Consider the following 21,015-nt stretch of genomic DNA (forward strand, 5'->3'; position numbering starts at 1 on the left):
TTATCCTCCAGAGCTGCACTCACTATTCTGCTGGTGCAGTCACTGTGTACATACATTACATTACTGACCCTGAGTTACATCCTGTATTATACTCCAGAGCTGCACTCACTATTCTGCTGGTGTAGTCACTGTGTACATACATTACATTACTGATCCTGAGTTACATCCTGTATTATACTCCAGAGCTGCACTCACTATTCTGCTGGTGCAGTCACTGTGTGCATACATTACATTACTGATCCTGAGTTACCTCCTGTATTATCCTCCAGAGCTGCACTCACTATTCTGCTGGTGCAGTCACTGTGTACATACATTACATTACTGACCCTGAGTTACATCCTGTATTATACTCCAGAGCTGCACTCACTATTCTGCTGGTGCAGTCACTGAGTGCATACATTACATTACTGATCCTGAGTTACCTCCTGTATTATCCTCCAGAGCTGCACTCACTATTCTGCTGGTGCAGTCACTGTGTACATACATTACATTACTGACCCTGAGTTACGTCCTGCATTATACTCCAGAGCTGCACTCACTATTCTGCTGGTGTAGTCACTGTGTACATACATTACATTACTGACCCTGAGTTACGTCCTGCATTATACTCCAGAGCTGCACTCACTATTCTGCTGGTGCAGTCAGTGTGTACATACATTACATTACTGACCCTGAGTTACGTCCTGCATTATACTCCAGAGCTGCACTCACTATTCTGCTGGTGCAGTCACTGTGTACATACATTACATTACTGATCCTGAGTTACATCCTGTATTATACTCCAGAGCTGCACTCACTATTCTGCTGGTGCAGTCACTGTGTGCATACATTACATTATTGATCCTGAGTTACCTCCTGTATTATCCTCCAGAGCTGCACTCACTATTCTGCTGGTGGAGTCACTGTGTACATACATTACATTACTTATCCTGAGTTACATCCTGTATTATCCTCCAGAGCTGCACTCGCTATTCTGCTGGTGCAGTCACTGTGTACATACATTACATCTCTGGGGAGATTAAACGCCGCCTGGGCGGATTATTCCTCTTACATTGGAAACACATGCTGTAATTCTTGGGCTGAGTCCTCTGAGTTTGGGGAAGTCGGGAGAGCTGGCCGTTCTCGTGCACATTGGCACCTTTAGACCCAGCGTTCACCGTGGAGCAGGCACGTCTGGTTAATGTTTGATCTTATCGCTGAGATCAGAGGTATCTCTATCTCTAGGGGACGTCCCGGCAGCACAGGTTCATCTGATAATACAGACAATCCCGTAGACATAGAATACCTGAGTGCTGGCGACATAGTTCATCTGCTACAGATTATCTTCTGTCGTCTTTCTCATCTCCTTATTACACTTTTCTACTTTTATATCAGTAAAGATGAATCGCTCTATAAATTAAAAGTTCTACAACTTTCTGACTTGTGTTTCTATTTCTCGCTATTTTCATGATCCCTATTTGCTGTCAGTGAATGAGGACACTCTTGTTTCTGTACACAGCTGGTCCTGCTGTCACCTGACAAGTGGATACAATTGTATCCAGTGTAGACAATGCTCTGTGAGGGAAACATCCCAACTCCAGACTGATACATTGTACCAAACCAGCAGAGAGATGAGTAACTGCTGCACCTATCCATCTGTCACCTATCTTATCCATCTAGCCTTAAATTTAAAGGAATAACATTTTATTCCTCTTACTCAACTTATACTACTGTTTTCCATTTTGTGATTCTGCACTTGATACAAACTAAAAGGCAGTTGCATCATTGCAGTAGCTGATGGAAAATGATCTACTGATTATTTTATTCCACAAACTTTTATGTCTTAAAGATTTTAGGTCCAAAGCCGAAGTTACCTGAAGGAGATGAGGACACAGACCAAGTCGCAGATGTTACCAACAGGGCGAAGGCAAAGCTGCACATGGTGAGATGGAAGGAAATGAATAACTGTTAGAACCTGGGCAGCCTTGAGATCTGTGTGTTATCTGGTCTCAGGATTAGTGTTGAGCGAGCACTAAAATGCTGGGGTGCTCGAAGCTCGGGCCGAGCTCGCCGTGATACTCGGGTGCTCGACCCGAGCAACGAGCCCAATGTTAGTCTATGGGAGACTCGAGCATTTTTGCGGTGGCACCCCCGGCAGTCTTTTAAAAGCCTAACAAGTGCCCAAAACGATAGTGACAGTGCTCAAATGACATGGGGACAGCATGGGGATCGCCCCAGGAAGCATTTCTGACCCCCAGGTCACTGCTGTCAACAACGTGGTCAGAGGTATTAAGCCACTTTTACAGGCTCACAATAAAACGTTCAAAAACGAAAGTGAAACTTTTTTCCTGTGAAATATGTTAAGGAACATCCTTTCCAGGGTAAAGACTTGTGTATAAGTTAAAATAAATGACCAAAAACAAAAATACTCCTCCACTCCTTCGGCTATGTTCACAAGTAGCATTTTTTATGCGTTTTTGCACTTTTGTATTGCTTTCAACTATGACAAATGCATTCACCGTGAAATGTCATTTTAACATTTTACAACCTTATTTGGCTATGTGCTGTGTGACACATGCATACAGTGCTGAAAAGACAAGGGAACAGCATGGGGAAGACCCCTGGAAGCATCTCTGACTCCCAGGTCACTGTCTAAAAGTGTGCCCATCAGAAGTGATCCTTACCGCATCAGAAGATGCAGACTTGCAACTATCCCCGTGCAAGTCCTTGTCCCAGGGCAGTGTTCAATTGTACCTCCCCCATAACTTGCAATACAAGCTCAAGTATGCAGCCAACCACCCACCCACCCCCAGGCTGCAATACCATACTGCTTGCTTACTTGAACTTGAAATTGGGCCTTTTAGGCATGTGGAGGCGGAATCTGGCCACCACGTCATGGCTGTGTTGGCGGCCTGGAATCCATACTCAGTCCCCAGCCGCCCGGCGGCCGGGTGTCCCCGCTTGCTCCCCAGCCTCCAGGGGGTGGCCGGGTGTCCATACTCGGACCCCAGCCACCCCTATTTGTCCCGGTAACCTTTCCCACACTTTTCTTAGCCTGGCCTGCTTTAGGGCAGCATTGGCCGAGCCCACCGGACTATCAGACTCCTCCGGTGGGCCCTGGCTTCTCCATCAGGGGAGTTGAGAGTGCCAAGGTGAGGAGCATGATGAGGATGAAAGAAGTTAGCATATGCTTTGTTTTGTTGTAATGCAAGCGCATATATGTAGTAGCGGCTAGGCCTGAGGTGGTCCGCGTTTTGGCGCATATCCTACCTCCTCCGAGGATTGCTGGATGTTTTCCTGCTACTATCCAAGTTCTATGACTCCCGTTAAAACAAAGCTTCAGGTGATGAATGATGGATGATGTGGTGGCAAAGGCGAAAGAGCAGGAGGAACAGGGACCATTCACATCAATATCAGGCCAGTCAACCAGATATGTCTTGTAGGATATGTTTCTGTAACAAAAGGAGCGGTTCGGCTACACAGTTATAGGGCAATGCCTACCAAAAATTTCGAGCCACTCCAATGCCCCTTGGAAATTACTTGGAGGTCAGAGGGCGTTAACTAAACCTTTTTTTCCATTTATAGCAACTGGGTCCCCCATGCACTGTTGGCCTAAGCAGTGAATGGAAGGCTTTCCAAAAATTATGAGGAACTGCAATGCCCCTTACAAGAGCCATGTGTGGCACCCCAGGGGTCTGGTCACCACAGTAATAGAGATATTACGTCGGAGAGCAAGTGGGAGGTTTCCTGGTCAGGATCCCTTAAACATGCAACATCCTCCTGCCTCAATCCTGGGAGGGGAGAATTCTGCCCTTATAAACTGGATCTGGGGCGGGGTTGAGTGAGTCAGAGAACAGTCAGAGTCAGAGTGAGAGCAAGGGAAAGTAACAGCAAGGAGCTCTGTAGGAGCTAGGAGCTAAAGACCAGGGGCTGGAAGCTGAGCAGAGCTCGCCCTGGCAGAAGACAATAGGAACCGGACACAGGAGTCCGAAGCTGTGAGGACTTATATATCCAGCAGCAGAAACCAGCCGGCAGGGGATTTCAGGTCCTCTGGCCATAGAAGCCCGGAGGCTCAGTCACAAGCAAGGGACCAGCACCGCCGTCGTGGAGCGGAGGCTAACAGAAGGCCCCAAGTCACCAGCCATACGGGTGAGCACTACACGGTACACTCAGGGACGTGGGCTACTTCTACCCGCTTACAGCAAGGTAGCCAGGAAAGAGTGCAGACAGACGGGGAGGCCTACAACTCCACCTGGCCAGGGGAACTCCTGCTTGCTCACAGACTGACCAGGCCTCTTATGCTAGCCAGTACTCCCGGGAGGGTCTACCTTATAATCATCAGTAAAGACCCTGAACTGCACTGCAAAGACTCTGAGTCGTTCCTGCTGCGCTCGTGCACCATCACCCCCATCATCCACACTCACTGCCCTGAGGCTATACTCCTCCCGAGGGGAGTTATCCCATTCTATGCTGTGCACACAACACCAGCCTCAGCTTTCTGCCTCGCAGCGGTGGTACTCCCTGACCGCAATCCACGGGTGGCTCAGTCGGACAATTAACCTCAAAACCTAAGAAAGACTGCCACTGGTTTGACCAGCCTGAGCCACGGGACCGGGTCACCGCCACGGAGACTACAGACCCCAGAGACCCGGCACCGGGTATCCCACACACGTGTACACACGGACCAGGGGGCGCGTCACATGCAGTACAGCATATTACAAACATAAGTCCCATTATTGGGGAGTGGGTGTCCCATGGTATTTGCTTATGCTTGCCCAGCAAAAGCTGCCAAAAATTAGGACGGAGCAACTTGCAATGCCCCTTACAAGAGCCATGCAGTACAGCATATTACAAACATAAGTCCCATTATTGGGGAGTGGGTGTCCCATAGTATTTGCTTATGCCTTGCAAGCAAAAGCTGCCAAAAATAAGGACTGAGGAACTTGCAATGCTGGCACCCTGGTGGTATAGTGGTGGTGGAGGCTGAGGATAAGGAGAAGAAGATTAAACAGCCGAAACGAGGAAGCGTATACCCATGTGTGGGTGTGAAGCGGTGCATGTGAATACACCTCCCGAAATAACACAGTGGATTTGACTTTATGTTACTCTGCTGTCATTTGGTGGTGATGAGAAGTCTGGCCCAATCCAGCCCTTGTTCATTTTGATAAGGGTCAGCTTGTCAGCATTGTCAGTTGACAGGCGAGTGCGCTTATCAGTTATAATTCCCCCAGCGGCACTAAAAACACGCTCCGATAACACGCTAGCGGCAGGGCAGGCCAGGACCTCCAAGGCGTACAGAGCGAGTTCATTCCAAGTGTCCAGCTTGGATACCCAATAATTAAAAGGCACAGAGGAATCACGGAGGACGCTGGTACGATCGGCAAGGTACTCCCTCACCATCTTTTGAAACTTTCCACTCCTTGTGAGAGTACCCCGTGCCTCAGGGCCTGTAAGCTGGGCGGATGTCAGAAAACTGTCCCAGAACGTTGACAGTGTTCCCCTGCCTCTGCTGGATTGGAGTTGCATCTCTCTCGCCTGTACGCCTTGGTTGGGCAACGAACTGTGACCTCTGCCGCTAGCGTGTTCAGATGGGAATTTTTTTAAGAGTTCTGCAGCAATGGCCTTCTGGTATTGCCCCATTTTTGTAGACCTCTCCACCTCAGGAATAAGAGAGTGAAAGTTCTCCTTGTAGCGGGGGTCTACAAGTGTCACCAACCAGTAATGACTGTCACCCAACATTTTGACAACGCGAGGGTCACGGTTAAGGCAGCGTAACATAAAGTCAGCCATGCGTGCCAGACTGGTAACGGGCAAGATTTCCGTGTCCTCACCAAGATGACGACTGACCATGCTCTCCTCCTCCTCCTCCTCTTCCTCCTCCCCCTTGTCCTCAGGCCACCCACGCTGAACCGACGGTATGACACTTGTACAGGTACTACCGTCTACAACGCATGATACCAGCTCCTGTTCTTCCTCCTCCTCCTCCTCCTCCTCTCCCTCATTGTCCCCCAATGCACGTTGGGATGAGATGAGGCTGGGCTGTGTGTAATCGCCCGCTACGGCTTCTTGATCCATCTCATCATACTCTGGCTGCAATGCCTCCTCTTTAATTCTCTGCAGAGAGCGTTGCAAAAGACAGACAAGTGGGATGCTGACACTAATGATGGCGTCATCGCCACTCACCATCTTGGTGGCCTCCTCAAAGTTTGTCAGGATGGTACATATGTCAGACATCCAGGTCCACTCCTGAGGTCTTATGTGTGGAGTCTGACCTGAATATCGACGGCCTTGTTGCAGCTGGTACTCCACAACTGCTCTCTTCTGCTCACAAATCCTTTGCAACATGTGGAGGGTAGAGTTGGGGACATCACACACCAGTCGGTGTGCCGGAAGCTGCAAACGCTGCTGCAACACAGCAAGGGCGGCGGAAGCTGTAGCCGACTTGCGAAAATGAGCTGACAGGCGGCGTACTTTCACGAGCAGATCTGGTAACTCGGGGTACGATTTAAGAAACCGCTGAACCACGAGGTTAAGCACATGAGCCAGGCATGGTACGTGTGTGATCTCACCTCGCCTCAGAGCCGCCACCAGGTTACGGCCATTGTCACACACGACCATGCCGGGATGTAGGTTCAGCGGTCTCAGCCACAGATCTGCCTGCTCTTTCACAGCTGTCCACAACTCACAAGCAATGTGAGGTTTATCACCTAAGCTTACGAGTTTCAGCACAGCCTGTTGCCGCTTGGCGGAGGCAGTACTGCAATGCTTCCAGCTTGTAACTGATGTGGTGATATCTGAGATGGAGGCTGAACATGAGGAGGAGGAGGAGGAGGATGATGCGCAGGAGCTGTGCACTGTGGGGGCAACTCTGACTGACATAGGGCCCGCAATCCTCGGTGTGGGGAGGATGTGTTCCGTCCCAAGGTCCGACTGGGTCCCGGCTTCCACTATGTTTACCCAGTGTGCCGTCAGAGAGATGTACCGTCCCTGGCCACAAGCACTTGTCCACGTGTCCGTTGTCAGGTGGATTCTCCCAGTTACTGCGTTGTTGAGGGCACGGCAGATGCTTTGGGACACGTGCTTGTGTAGTGCGGGGATGGCACACCGGGCAAAATAATGTCGGCTGGGGACCGAGTACCGAGGGACGGCCACCGCCATAAGATTGCGGAAGGATTCCGTCTCCACCAGCCTAAAAGGCAGCATTTCCAATGCAAGCAGTCATGAAATGTGCGAATTTAGGACTGTGGCCTGTGGGGCGTTAGCTGCGAATTTCCGCTTTCGTTCAAAGGTCTGGGATATGGACAATTGAACGCTGCGGTGGGACGTGGACGTGGATGTTGATGCTGTTTCTTGAGAAACTGCCATAACAAGTGAAGACTGAGAGGAGGGGGCATCTTTGCATGCAGTATAGACAGGGGATTGCCTTGCACACACAACAGGGGGTTCTATTGCACGCACAACAGTGGAAGAAGCAGTGGTGACACCCGCTGACACTGGTCGTGGACCCTGGGTTTCGCCCCACAAAGTCGGGTGCTTTACTGCCATGTGCCTGATCATGCTGGTGGTGGTCAGGCTGGTAGTTTTGTCACCCCTGCTGATGCTGGCATGGCAGGTGGAACATATGGCCTTTTTGGGGTTATAAGCAGTCTTTAAAAAAATTCCAGACTCTGGAAGACCTACCGCTTGTACTGACAACGTCCCTCGTGTTGGTGTTACGGGGAACGGTTGCCCGCCTTCTGTCTGCGGCCACCACACTGCTTCTTCCTGCCTGTTGGGGTACTCTGCCTCCCTCCCCCTGTGTGCTGCTGGCCTCGCTCTGCATGTCCTCCTGCCACGTTGGATCAGTTACTAGAGCATCCACCACCTCCTCCTCTTCCACTTGCGCACCACGATCCTCCTCCTCACTTCCTGGCAATTGTGTCTCGTCATCGTCCACCTCTTGTGACAGATTGCCAACGTCGACTTCCTGTGGCCGTGGCTGTTCAAATATTTGGGCATCGCAACATGGGATCTCCTCTTCCACCACTTCAAGCGTATCAGGCGAGGGGCCCAAATATGGAAATGGACCAGTGAACAGCTCTTCAGAGTGTCCAAGTGTGGGATCACTTGCTGTCTGACGACACTCGGCATGGTGGGAGGAAGGAGCATCAGGGTGAGGAGGAGTATGCGGTCGAGACTCACGGCTACTAAGAGTTGACCGTGTGGAAGACAGACCGGAGGTGGTGGTGCCCAGGTAACTGGAAGTATTATCTGCTATCCAATTAATAACCTGTTCACACTGATCAGTTCTCAATACTGGTGTTGTTCTGTGCTTCCCTAGTAATTCGGTCAAGAAGTGGGAGTGAGAAGATGTGGCTGTTGGTTGTGGCACATTTTCACCTTGGCCACGGCCCCATCCTCTGCACGAACCATCACCAGAACGTCCACTTCCACGTCCCTTGCCACGCGCCTAGCTTACACTTGCACTATCAATGGAAAAAGGGTAATAAAGAGTAGATTAGAACCGTGGAAGAGGAAAACCACAGTTATTGTTTACTGGGGTATACCACACTTTTTTAAATAGAGATATTTGCGGCTGAACAGTGAGCGACACACTCAAACTGCTTTTTTTTTAGATACCAAAGGCCCAAAACTGGATAGTACAGAGATTTGACCCGTGGAACTGCGAAACCACACTGGGATGTCGGGCGTACACAAGACTATTTTCAACAGATATATTTTTGTGTCACAACAGTCAGGAGACACTACTGTTTTTCTTTACGGAAAAAACTACCAAAACCTGAATAATAGAGATTTTTTACCGTGGGATGGCAAAACCACAGTTATTGTTTACTGGGGTATACCACACTTTTTTAAATAGAGATATTTGCGGCTCAACAGTGAGCGACACACTCAAACTGTATTTTTTTTAGATACAAATGGCCCAAAATGGATAATACAGAGGTTTGAACCGTGGAACTGCAAAACAACACTTCTGTTTCTCTAGCCTACACCAGACTATTTTCAACAGTTATATTTGTGTCTGAAAAATCAGAGACACGCTTTTTTTTGGGGGGGGGGGGGGACACACCAAAAGGTTAATAAGACGGGTATTTGTACAGTGTGAAGGAGGAAAAAAAAGGAGGATTTAGATGAAAAAAAAGGATTTTTCCTGGCCCCCGACACCTGGTGCTAAGTCCCAGCAATTTCCGCAACAGGAGCACACAGGACTGTAATGCAGCGTTTGCTGGTATAACCACTGCGTCTCCTATACAGCCTGCCTGCCTGATATCTGGGATGGATATTAGTCCTGAAAAGAACTGTTTGTTTGATCTGGCAGCCTTTACAGACCCTACACTAACTATTTCACAGTATAAATCTCTCCCTAAATCAGCAGCGCTGTCCCTACACTGTCTGATCCGAAGCGACTGTGTCCAAGATGGCGGCGCCCCGTTTTAAATACTCGAGGTGACGCTGTGCGGCCAGCCAATCACTGTAATGCCCACAACCAACATGGCTGCAGCATTACAGTGACTGGCTGGCAATCCCTGCATGTTCATTGGCTCTGTAAAGAGCGCCAAACATGCAGGGCGGAGACCCGAGCTCCCGCCCGAGTAACCCGGAAATGCTCGGTGCTCGCCGAACATCCCGAGTAGCGTGATGCTCGGGCGAGTACCGAGCAGTGTCGAGCATGTTCGCTTAACACTACTCAGGATATATCCTATCATCTCTGTGATGGATATTTCCTTATACAGCTCGCCCACCACCCCCTATTCATCAATCACCCGCCACCCCCTATCCACCAACCACCCACCACCCCCTATTAACCAACCACCCATCACCCACTATCCACCCCCCACAACCCACCAACCCCTATTCTCCCAACCAATCACCCATCACCCCCTATCTACTAACCACCCATCACCCCCTATCCACCAACCACCCCCTATCCACATCCATCCACCACCCCCTATCCACCAACCGCTCACCACCCCCTATCCACCCATCACCCCCTATCCACCAACCACTCATCGCCCCCTATCTATCCACCACCCCCTATCCACCAACCGCTCACCACCCCCAATCCACCAATCACCCCGTATCCAACAACCACCCATCACCCCTATACACCCACCACCCCTATCCACCAACCACCCACCACCCTCTGTCCACCAAACCACTAGCCACCAACCACTCACCACCCCCTAACCCTCAACCGTCCCCTAGCTACCAACCACTCACCATCCCCTATCCACCAACCACCCACCACCCCCTATCCACCAACCACCCATCACCCCCTATCCACCAAGCACCCTTCACCCCCTATCCACCACCCACCACCCCCTATTCTCCCATGTTGTGTGGTCTCAGGATATATCCTATCATCTCTGTGAGGGATATTTCCTTATACAGCTCACCCACCACCCCTTATTCATCAACCACCCACCACCCCCTATTCACCAACCACCCACCACCCCCTATTCACCAACCACCCGCCACCCCCTATCCACCAACCAACCACCACCCCCTATCCACCCCTCCACAACCCACCACCCCCTATTCTCCCATCACCCCCTATCCACCAACCACCCATCACCCCCTATCCACCAACCACCCATCGCCCCATATCCATCCACCACCCCCTATCCACCAACCGCTCACCACCCCCTCTCCACCAATCACCCATCACACCCTATCCACCCACCACCCCCTATCCACCCCCCACCACTCCCTATTCTCCCATCACCCCCTATCCACCAACCACCCCTTATCCACCAACCACTCATCGCCCCCTATCTATCCACCACCCTCTATCCACCAATCGCTCACCACCCCCAATCCACCAACCACCCCCTATCCAATCACCCCCAATCCAACAACCACCCATCATCCCCTATCCACCCACCACCCCTATCCACCAACCACCCATCACCCACTAGCCACCAACCACTCACCACCCTCTAACCCTCCACCGCCCCCTATCTAGCAACCACTCACCATCCCCTATCCACCCATGACCCACTATTCTCCCATCACCCCCTATTCACCAACCACCCCTATCCACCAAGCCCCCATCACCCCCTATCCATCTACCACCCCTTATCCACCAACTGCTCACCACCCCCAATCCACTAACCACTCCCTATCCACCAATCACCCCCTAACCACCAACCACCCGTCACCCACTAGCCACCAACCGCTCACCACCCCCTAACCCTCAACCACCCCCTATCTACCAACCACTCACCACCCCCTATCCATCCACCACCCCCTATCCAATCACCCCCTATCCAACAACCACCCATCACCCCCTATCCACCCACCACCCCTATCCACCAACCACACACCACCCACTAGCCACCTACCACCCCCTATCTACCAACCACTCACCATCCCCTATCCACCCACCATCCCCTATCCACCCACCACCCCCTATCCACCACCCACCACCCCCTATTCTCCCATCACCCCCTATTTACCAACCATCCCTATCCACCAAGCACCCATCGCCCCCTATCCATCCACCACCCCCTATCCACCAACTGCTCACCACCCCCAATCCACCAACCACCCCCTATCCACCAACCACCCCCTATCCACCAACTGCTCACCACCCCCAATCCACCAACCACCCTTATCCACCAACCACCCACCACCCCGTCCACCAACCACCCATCACCCACTTGCCACCAACCACTCACCACCCCCTATCCACCCACCACACATCACCCCCTATCCACAAACCACCCATCATCCACTAGCCACCAACCACTCACCACCCCCTATCCACCCATCACCCACTATCCACCCCTCCACAACCCACCACCCCCTATTCTCCCATCACCCCCTATCCACCAACCACCCATCACCCCCTATCCACCAACCACCCATCGCCCCATATCCATCCACCACCCCCTATCCACCAACCGCTCACCACCCCCTCTCCACCAATCACCCATCACACCCTATCCACCCACCACCCCCTATCCACCCCCCACCACTCCCTATTCTCCCATCACCCCCTATCCACCAACCACCCCTTATCCACCAACCACTCATCGCCCCCTATCTATCCACCACCCTCTATCCACCAACCGCTCACCACCCCCAATCCACCAACAACCCCCTATCCAATCACCCCCAATCCAACAACCAACCATCATCCCCTATCCACCCACCACCCCTATCCACCAACCACCCACCACCCCCTGTCCACCAACCACCCATCACCCACTAGCCACCAACCACTCACCACCCTCTAACCCTCCACCGCCCCCTATCTAGCAACCACTCACCATCCCCTATCCACCCATCACCCCCTATTCACCAACCACCCCTATCCACCAAGCCCCCATCGCCCCCTATCCATCTACCACCCCTTATCCACCAACTGCTCACCACCCCCAATCCACTAACCACTCCCTATCCACCAATCACCCCCTAACCACCAACCACCCATCACCCACTAGCCACCAACCGCTCACCACCCCCTAACCCTCAACCACCCCCTATCTACCAACCACTCACCACCCCCTATCCATCCACCACCCCCTATCCAATCACCCCCTATCCAACAACCACCCATCACCCCCTATCCACCCACCACCCCTATCCACCAACCACACACCACCCACTAGCCACCTACCACCCCCTATCTACCAACCACTCACCATCCCCTATCCACCCACCACCCCCTATCCACCACCCACCACCCCCTATTCTCCCATCACCCCCTATTTACCAACCATCCCTATCCACCAAGCACCCATCGCCCCCTATCCATCCACCACCCCCTATCCACCAACTGCTCACCACCCCCAATCCACCAACCACCCCCTATCCACCAACTGCTCACCACCCCCAATCCACCAACCACCCTTATCCACCAACCACCCACTACCCCGTCCACCAACCACCCATCACCCACTTGCCACCAACCACTCACCACCCCCTAACCCTCAACCACCCCCTATCTACCAACCACTCACCACCCCCTATTCACCCACCACACATCATCCCCTATCCACAAACCACCCATCATCCACTAGCCACCAACCACTCACCACCCCCTATCCACCCATCACCCACTATCCACCCCTCCACAACCCACCACCCCCTATTCTCCCATCACCCCCTATCCACCAACCACCCATCACCCCCTATCCACCAACCACCCATCGCCCCATATCCATCCACCACCCCCTATCCACCAACCGCTCACCACCCCCTCTCCACCAATCACCCATCACACCCTATCCACCCACCACCCCCTATCCACCCCCCACCACTCCCTATTCTCCCATCACCCCCTATCCACCAACCACCCCTTATCCACCAACCACTCATCGCCCCCTATCTATCCACCACCCTCTATCCACCAACCGCTCACCACCCCCAATCCACCAACAACCCCCTATCCAATCACCCCCAATCCAACAACCAACCATCATCCCCTATCCACCCACCACCCCTATCCACCAACCACCCACCACCCCCTGTCCACCAACCACCCATCACCCACTAGCCACCAACGACTCACCACCCTCTAACCCTCCACCGCCCCCTATCTAGCAACCACTCACCATCCCCTATCCACCCATCACCCCCTATTCACCAACCACCCCTATCCACCAAGCCCCCATCGCCCCCTATCCATCTACCACCCCTTATCCACCAACTGCTCACCACCCCCAATCCACTAACCACTCCCTATCCACCAATCACCCCCTAACCACCAACCACCCATCACCCACTAGCCACCAACCGCTCACCACCCCCTAACCCTCAACCACCCCCTATCTACCAACCACTCACCACCCCCTATCCATCCACCACCCCCTATCCAATCACCCCCTATCCAACAACCACCCATCACCCCCTATCCACCCACCACCCCTATCCACCAACCACACACCACCCACTAGCCACCTACCACCCCCTATCTACCAACCACTCACCATCCCCTATCCACCCACCACCCCCTATCCACCACCCACCACCCCCTATTCTCCCATCACCCCCTATTTACCAACCATCCCTATCCACCAAGCACCCATCGCCCCCTATCCATCCACCACCCCCTATCCACCAACTGCTCACCACCCCCAATCCACCAACCACCCCCTATCCACCAACTGCTCACCACCCCCAATCCACCAACCACCCTTATCCACCAACCACCCACTACCCCGTCCACCAACCACCCATCACCCACTTGCCACCAACCACTCACCACCCCCTAACCCTCAACCACCCCCTATCTACCAACCACTCACCACCCCCTATTCACCCACCACACATCATCCCCTATCCACAAACCACCCATCATCCACTAGCCACCAACCACTCACCACCCCCTATCCACCCATCACCCACCAGCCGATCTGTAAATGCCTATTTAAATGATTTCTAAAATTTCAACAAACTTTGCATAAATCAATAGTAGAAGAGAATGTAAGTAACTTTGTAATTAGTCATATAAGAAAAATCTGATTCTTTCTCCATTTATGAGCCTCTACTCCACACTTTGCCTCCTGAACTCATTATTAACTCTGAAAAATAGCTAAAATCTGTCCTGCTACAGGACTGCTAATATTCATCTTGGCATCAAGGACTGACAACTCACTGAGGGATCAGGTGCCTGCTGAAGTCTATAGGGGAGGAGGGAATAGACAGAGTAACACAGGTACAGGTTCTTTTGCAGTTTATTTTAAGCTCACTCCAAAGCAGGATTCAATGCTACACTGCTCAGTACTTCAGTACAATGTCCTCCATGCTGCTGCTGCTGCTTTTGAGCATGTGCTACACAGGTAGACAGACGAGCAGGAGCCGTTCATGTCTGAGTGTGCTGTGTATGGGAGACATCATAGCAGCTGGTCTGTACCTATTAGTGCAGAGAACTGAAAATTAGAGCCCGAAGAGGGGAAAATACAGGATACGAGTCATATAATAGCCAGATATTGTGTTATTCCTGATGTACAGACAGTACAGCTTATTCTGAAAATCACAGGTGCACTTCCAGTTATTGGATATATGATTATTGGCACCTCGGGTTCTTCAGAGAGCTACACTCTGCCTAAGGCCACGGCCCCACTATCCGTATTTGGTCAGTATTTGGTCAGTATTTTTTCTCAGGAGTGGGAGCCAAAACCAGGAGTGGGTGATAAATGCAGAATTGGTGACTTGTTCCTATTATACCTTTTCTCTGATTGTTCCTCACCTGGTTTTGGCTCCCACTCCTGAGAAAAAATACTGACCGAATACTGATCAAATACGGATAGTGGGGCCGTGGCCTAATGTTAATAAAGAAAGTGCATAGCCCTGGGCTTCCTGCACACAATTGCAATCCCTACTTGTGTGTTCTGTATTGTAACTGATCAATGGGTGAATCTATGGCAGGATTCAGTCTGGCCAGGTGGGTGGAGACTCAGGGGCAAAAAGGAGGAGGGACATTGAGATGTCAATCAGGCTAGGTGGGTGGAGATCCAGCAGCAACTGCAGGAAGGAGGGACATTGAGGAGCTGTCAATTAGGTTAGGTGGGTGGAGATTCAGCAGCAGGGAGGAGGGATATTGAGGAGCATTTAATCAGGCTAGGAAGGTGGAGATTCATGGGCAAAAAGGAGGAGGGACATTGAGGAGATGTCAAGCAGGCTAGGTAGGTGGATCTACTGCAGAGAGGAGGGACATTGAGGAGATGTCAATCAGGCTAGGTGTGTGGAGATTCAGCAGCCGGGAGGAGGGATATTGAGGAGCTGTCAATCAGGCTAGAAGGATGGAGATTTAGCAGCAGCAGCAGTCAGGAGGGGCGCTGAAGAGATAAAGCATGTACTTCAACAGGTTACACAACCATTTTGATATACATTTCAGCAGTAAGTATACCAGTCTTGTCAGGTCTAAGAGATCTACTTATTAATGTATGTAGTCTGTATTGTAAAATCTGGTGACAGATTTTAAAATCAATCAGCAGCGCTACGATAAGCCTCAGTGTCGCCCTGGCTGAACTAGTAAGACTGACTCTTTAAGCTATTTAAGGTCTGGAGTCTGACGACTACACTCCCATACTTCTATGAGGCGGTAAGGATGGCAGAAAACGAATGCAACTCGAGCCAAACCCAAATCCCCCCCTTTCCAAAAAAAGCTCATTCCTAACCACAGAATTATCATTAATATTAGATTTAGTTACCGGCGCCAATTACCCATCACTTATATTATAGGTTTCAGATGAAACTGGATCCATGACGATAACCACAGTTTCAGAGGAGAGTCCGTTCTCCATGTCCATGCTGCTGACTGAGGAATGTTTCATCCTGTATGGAGGGGACAAGATATTTGTTTGGAAAGGTAAAATAATGATAACAATGAGCTACAGATGAGCAGATCTTTTGAAATTCAAAATTCACCAGCTTTGTAGAATTTTTCCCTGAAATCTAATTTGCAGCAGATCAGTTCAGCACAAGTTGTCAGTATTGCTAAGCTTTTTATTGCCCTGAAAAGACATGTGTAACACTCTGAGGTCTCCTATGACTGTATCAAACTGCTTCCCAGCTCCTTAATGCAGACACAGCCTTAGTAATGTCATAGTGATCTCCACATATGTATGGGTAAACACACTGCACCTTTACTCATTTTGATTTTTAAAATATAAAAATGGTCCAAAAATTATGTATATACTAAAGGCGGTGCATATCAAATAATCTGTTGCTTTTTGACAATCGGTGGTACAAAAATTATCCATTTTTTGGGTCAGCACCAAATTTTCTGTTTGGAATGTGAAGAAGCAGTGGCTTTTTTAGCAAATTGTCCAAAAATTATCCCTTTTTTTTATCTTTAGCAGGTTTTGACTTATTTTCCTTGTACATGGTACAGCTGAGGGTAGCAGTACAGTATAGTTATAGAACACAAAAGAAAGGCAGGAGATATGTCTCTGTTGTGGCTGTCTATCGGCAGTAGCAGCAAAAGTACAATATAGAATATGATATTCAGGTGCAAAATTAGACTGCCTAAAACAGTGGTCCAAGGAATGGGATTTAGCAGTCCTAAGACTCAGTTGTTAAAATAAGAACTGGCTTAGAAAGCAAGTAAAAGGTTGCCTCCCTGCTGTCAATTGTACTCAATTGTCTTTTAGATGCATTATTGTACTGAAAATGGTTCTGTTGCTGTATTTATGTACTGATCATAGTTCTGGTGATGTATTACTGTATTGATGGTAGTTCTGGTGATGTATTCATGCACTGATGGTGTTTCATGTACTAATAGTAGTTCTGGTGATGTATTCATGTACTGATCATGGTTCTGGTGACGCAATCTGGGGAGCATTGAGTCTGCAGGCAGTCGAGAGAGGTCTGCTGACCAGTCATGCAGTCAGCAGGCATCCGCTTGGCAAAAACTTTGTCGAGTAGAGAATAAACCTTATCCTGGTAGTTTAGACAAATTGTACTTCCTTTCAAAAGTCAGGATAAAAGTTCCCCCATTTTGCTTTTATTGTAAGAGTCTAAAAGCTTGACTATACAATAGTCATGCCTTTACTTTATGTTAACTATACACTTGTCACTCAACAAGCAATCAAACAGGCAACTTGCCATGCTGGAAGCACAACCAATGGCCTCCTGTTCTGATTAGGCTGTAATGCTATAAAGTAAGTGTTGAGCGCCAGTAGATGATCAAGTGTAGACTGTACCAGTAACCAGATCAAAGACAATAGGCAAGTGCCTTCGTAGCCCTATTGTTTGCCTGAATCTAATCTCAAAACCTTCAAATACTGGTGAATCCATATTTATTATGCTTTTCAGAACCCAGAGCATAATAATTATAGGATGTTAGAGAACAAATAATACTCGCCTCACCGCCAACCTTTCCTACCATCCCTGCAGCCTGCCATCTATTTATTCGTGCCTCTTCTTTTCCCCCTTTTCCTGTTGCACGAATTCTCTTCAGCTCTTTCACTTCCAGACTGTGGCTTCTGGCTTAACTAAGTCTCTGACGTCACTTACTATCGTCACATCGCTGATAAAAAGAATACATGCAACAGGGAATGGGGAAAAGAAGACCGGGTGGTGGCCGTTGGAGGAGGTAGGACAGGTGAGCGGGTCGGTGAGTATTATTAATTGTTTTAAAGTGTTTTCTGGCCCTTTATGGCTCAGCAAAATGGCTGCTGCAACTGACCCAAAGGATAATCAGTATTCTTGAGAATATGAATTTTTGGACAATTTAAGGAGAATTCAATTCCACTGGAAAAAATGTGCTCATCTCTAATAGGTAGCTAGATGCATATAATAAACAAATCTCTGTGGTAGTTTGTTACAATGTATCAGTCTGGATTGCAGGCAGTTTAGCTCACATTTGTAGTCACTTCTCAGCTGAGAGCTGGACCAGATCTGAACAGGATTAATATTGCTCTGAGTACAATTTAGATCAGGTTCACATTAGCATTCGAGATTCTGATTTTCTGTTCCATTATAGGAATGAAAAAAAAAACAAAACAAAACAGAACTCTCAAAAAAAAAAAAAAATACATTCGACCTATGATGGGTGCAAATAGTGCCAGACGGTCACCATTCACTATAAGAAAGTTATATGGTATCCTTTAAAGTTTAAAAAATATATATATATGCGGTGCTGCGCTTTTACTTACTGTAAAAAGAAAAGACTAAATTTGTGATGGAGCCTTCTAATGGAGGATCGGATGAAAGTATAATCCAATCCTTAGAATGAAGAGATCTTGAGAAATTAAACTGTTAACAAGTTATAAAACTTTAAATTTTTCAAGTTATTAAACATAAATGTAGCACCCCGAGGACTCGGCTGCTACAGGGGTATTGCACCTCGAACCAGAGGTGTGGTATTCCACTCCCGGGTAAGGATGGAGTGTGGAACAGAGCTCAGTAAGCTGCATGCACCACATACACCCCATTTCCGGGGGACAGAACAACGGTACTCCCACCAGATAGTTGTGCAGGTACGACAGCGTCTGTCCCTGGCTGGAGTGGGAGGGGGGGAGGAACATCCTAGTGGTGTAGGAGCAGACAGGGGAGGGACTCTGGGCATAGGAAGGAGCCCATTGGGTGCTAGTCACCAGGGCTCGGGTGTCAGAGGGAGTATATAAGGTGGGCACCATTTGGAGACAGGGTCCTGTTCGGAGGAGAGCCTGTTCAGAGAGGAGTTCAGCCAGAGAGGGCTGACAGGGAGCTGTGGCTCCGGCTGGGCCCAGCTCCAGGGCCAGGCCTGAAGCAGAGAGAAGGAGGCAGAAAGGCCCAGAGACGCAAGGAGAAAGGGAACCCTGAGATCCCACAGGAGAACGAAAAGGGTGAAGGGTTGGCAGAGAAGGGTACCGGATCCCAAACTGGTAGAGGCTAATCATCCTCAGCCAGGAACCGGAGGTCGTGGTCAAGCTTTGGCACGACCCTCACCACATCCACCAGGAAGGCATACCACGCATAGGGCCAGGGAAGCCAGGAAAGGTTTCACCACCAAGAGGCCCGAGGGAGCCGGACATAGGTGGGTCCCTAGTGAGAACGGCCAGTAGGAAGGAAGAGAGGGGAGCTCTGGACCACGCTCTGGAACTACCTGGGAGTTGGCCGAGTCCCTGACCTGGTGGACGCAGCATGACTCGGGTGGTCCTTATTGTGCACAAGAGACCGGATAAAGAACAGTGAGTAAAGCTTTTGAAACTGCACTTCAAGCCTCCGTGTTTCGTGGTCACACCTGCACCTTCAGTACTGGGACACCCGCACCATCACTCCCCTCATCCAATTCACATCTGCTGCCCTGGGGCCATACCCCTCCCGTTGGGGGTTATACCATCTACGCTGCACAACCACATCACCGGCCTCAGCGGTCTGCCCTGCAGCGGCGGCTCCATAGCCGCATTCAACGTATGGCGTAGTCGAACATTCTAACATCTACTGCTAAATACTGCCACTCAGTTTGACTCCCTGGGCACGGACCGGGTCACCGCCACAAGACTACTACCCCTATCTGATCCGGCTCCGGGTAAGCCCCCGTGCGCGCGATGCCGCACGACTCAGGCCCAGGGGCGCGTCATAAACAGATAACCCTCTTTTTAAAATAAATTTTTCAGGCAAAAGGTCTAATAAGGAGGAGAAAAACACGGCTCTCAAGACTGCAGAAGACTATCTAAACCAGATGAATTACGACGCCAACACTCAGGTTTGGAGAATGATAGATTTACTTTCTTTGCAGTCCGTAGTTTTATTTTACTCACTTATATAGCGCCATTAATTCCACAGCGCTTTACAGATATTATATCCACTGTCCCCATTGGGGCTCACAATCTACATTCCCTATCAGGATGTCTTTGGAGTGTGGGAGTAAACCGGAGAATCCGGAGGAAACCCACACAAACACGGGGAGAACATAACTAGTTAATACGCAGTTAATGCCTATTTTCACATAGTGATACTCCCCTTCACCTCCAGTGTAAGGATGAATGACACAGATATAGGGCTGTAAGGCATCCACAGGGAGCAGCAGTCTGAATCCTGAACCCTCAAGACCATTTAATAATATAAAAAATTAGCAAATAAATAAACATTTATAAACACTATTGACCTGTAGATAACGGCGGCTTCAGGAATTTGTTTACTTAAATTACTTATCAAATCCTTTACGTTTATGGAACATCTACAGGAAAGTATCTATTCTATCATACTGTATGTAAAAGAAAGTCTTAATACATTTCTGACTTTTTCCCGCTCCTTTGTATTATTATATTTCCAGTGACAGCCGCTATTTGAGCTCTCTGTGCTTCTGTAGTAGATCATAGTTCTGCCAGAGGAAGGGAGACCCCAATGTTCAAACAGTATTTCTATGGCTGGAGGGATAAAGAGCAAAGTCAAGGCTTCGGAAATATGGTCACTAAGGAAAGAATTGCAAATATTAAGAAAACTGCATTTGATGCAAAATTGCTTCACAAATCTCCAAAAATGGCTGCTCAGTACAACATAATCGATGACGGGTCAGGACAAGCTGAGGTCATTGTAGATTTTTTTAATTTTGTTTTAATGAAGATTTTTATAGTATTCATCCCTATGTGCAAG

At 49.7% G+C, this 21,015-nt stretch overlaps 1 pseudogene; it reads left to right on the plus strand.

The window, feature by feature from the left end:
- The window catches only part of LOC141264889 (scinderin-like), a 113,089-nt pseudogene that overhangs the window by 76,689 nt on the left and 15,385 nt on the right, over window positions 1-21,015 (plus strand).

Source organism: Phyllobates terribilis, unplaced genomic scaffold (genome assembly GCF_046119375.1).
Source record: "Phyllobates terribilis strain yellow unplaced genomic scaffold, ASM4611937v1 Scaffold_4__5_contigs__length_816908805, whole genome shotgun sequence".
Classification (NCBI taxonomy): Eukaryota; Metazoa; Chordata; class Amphibia; order Anura; family Dendrobatidae; genus Phyllobates; species Phyllobates terribilis.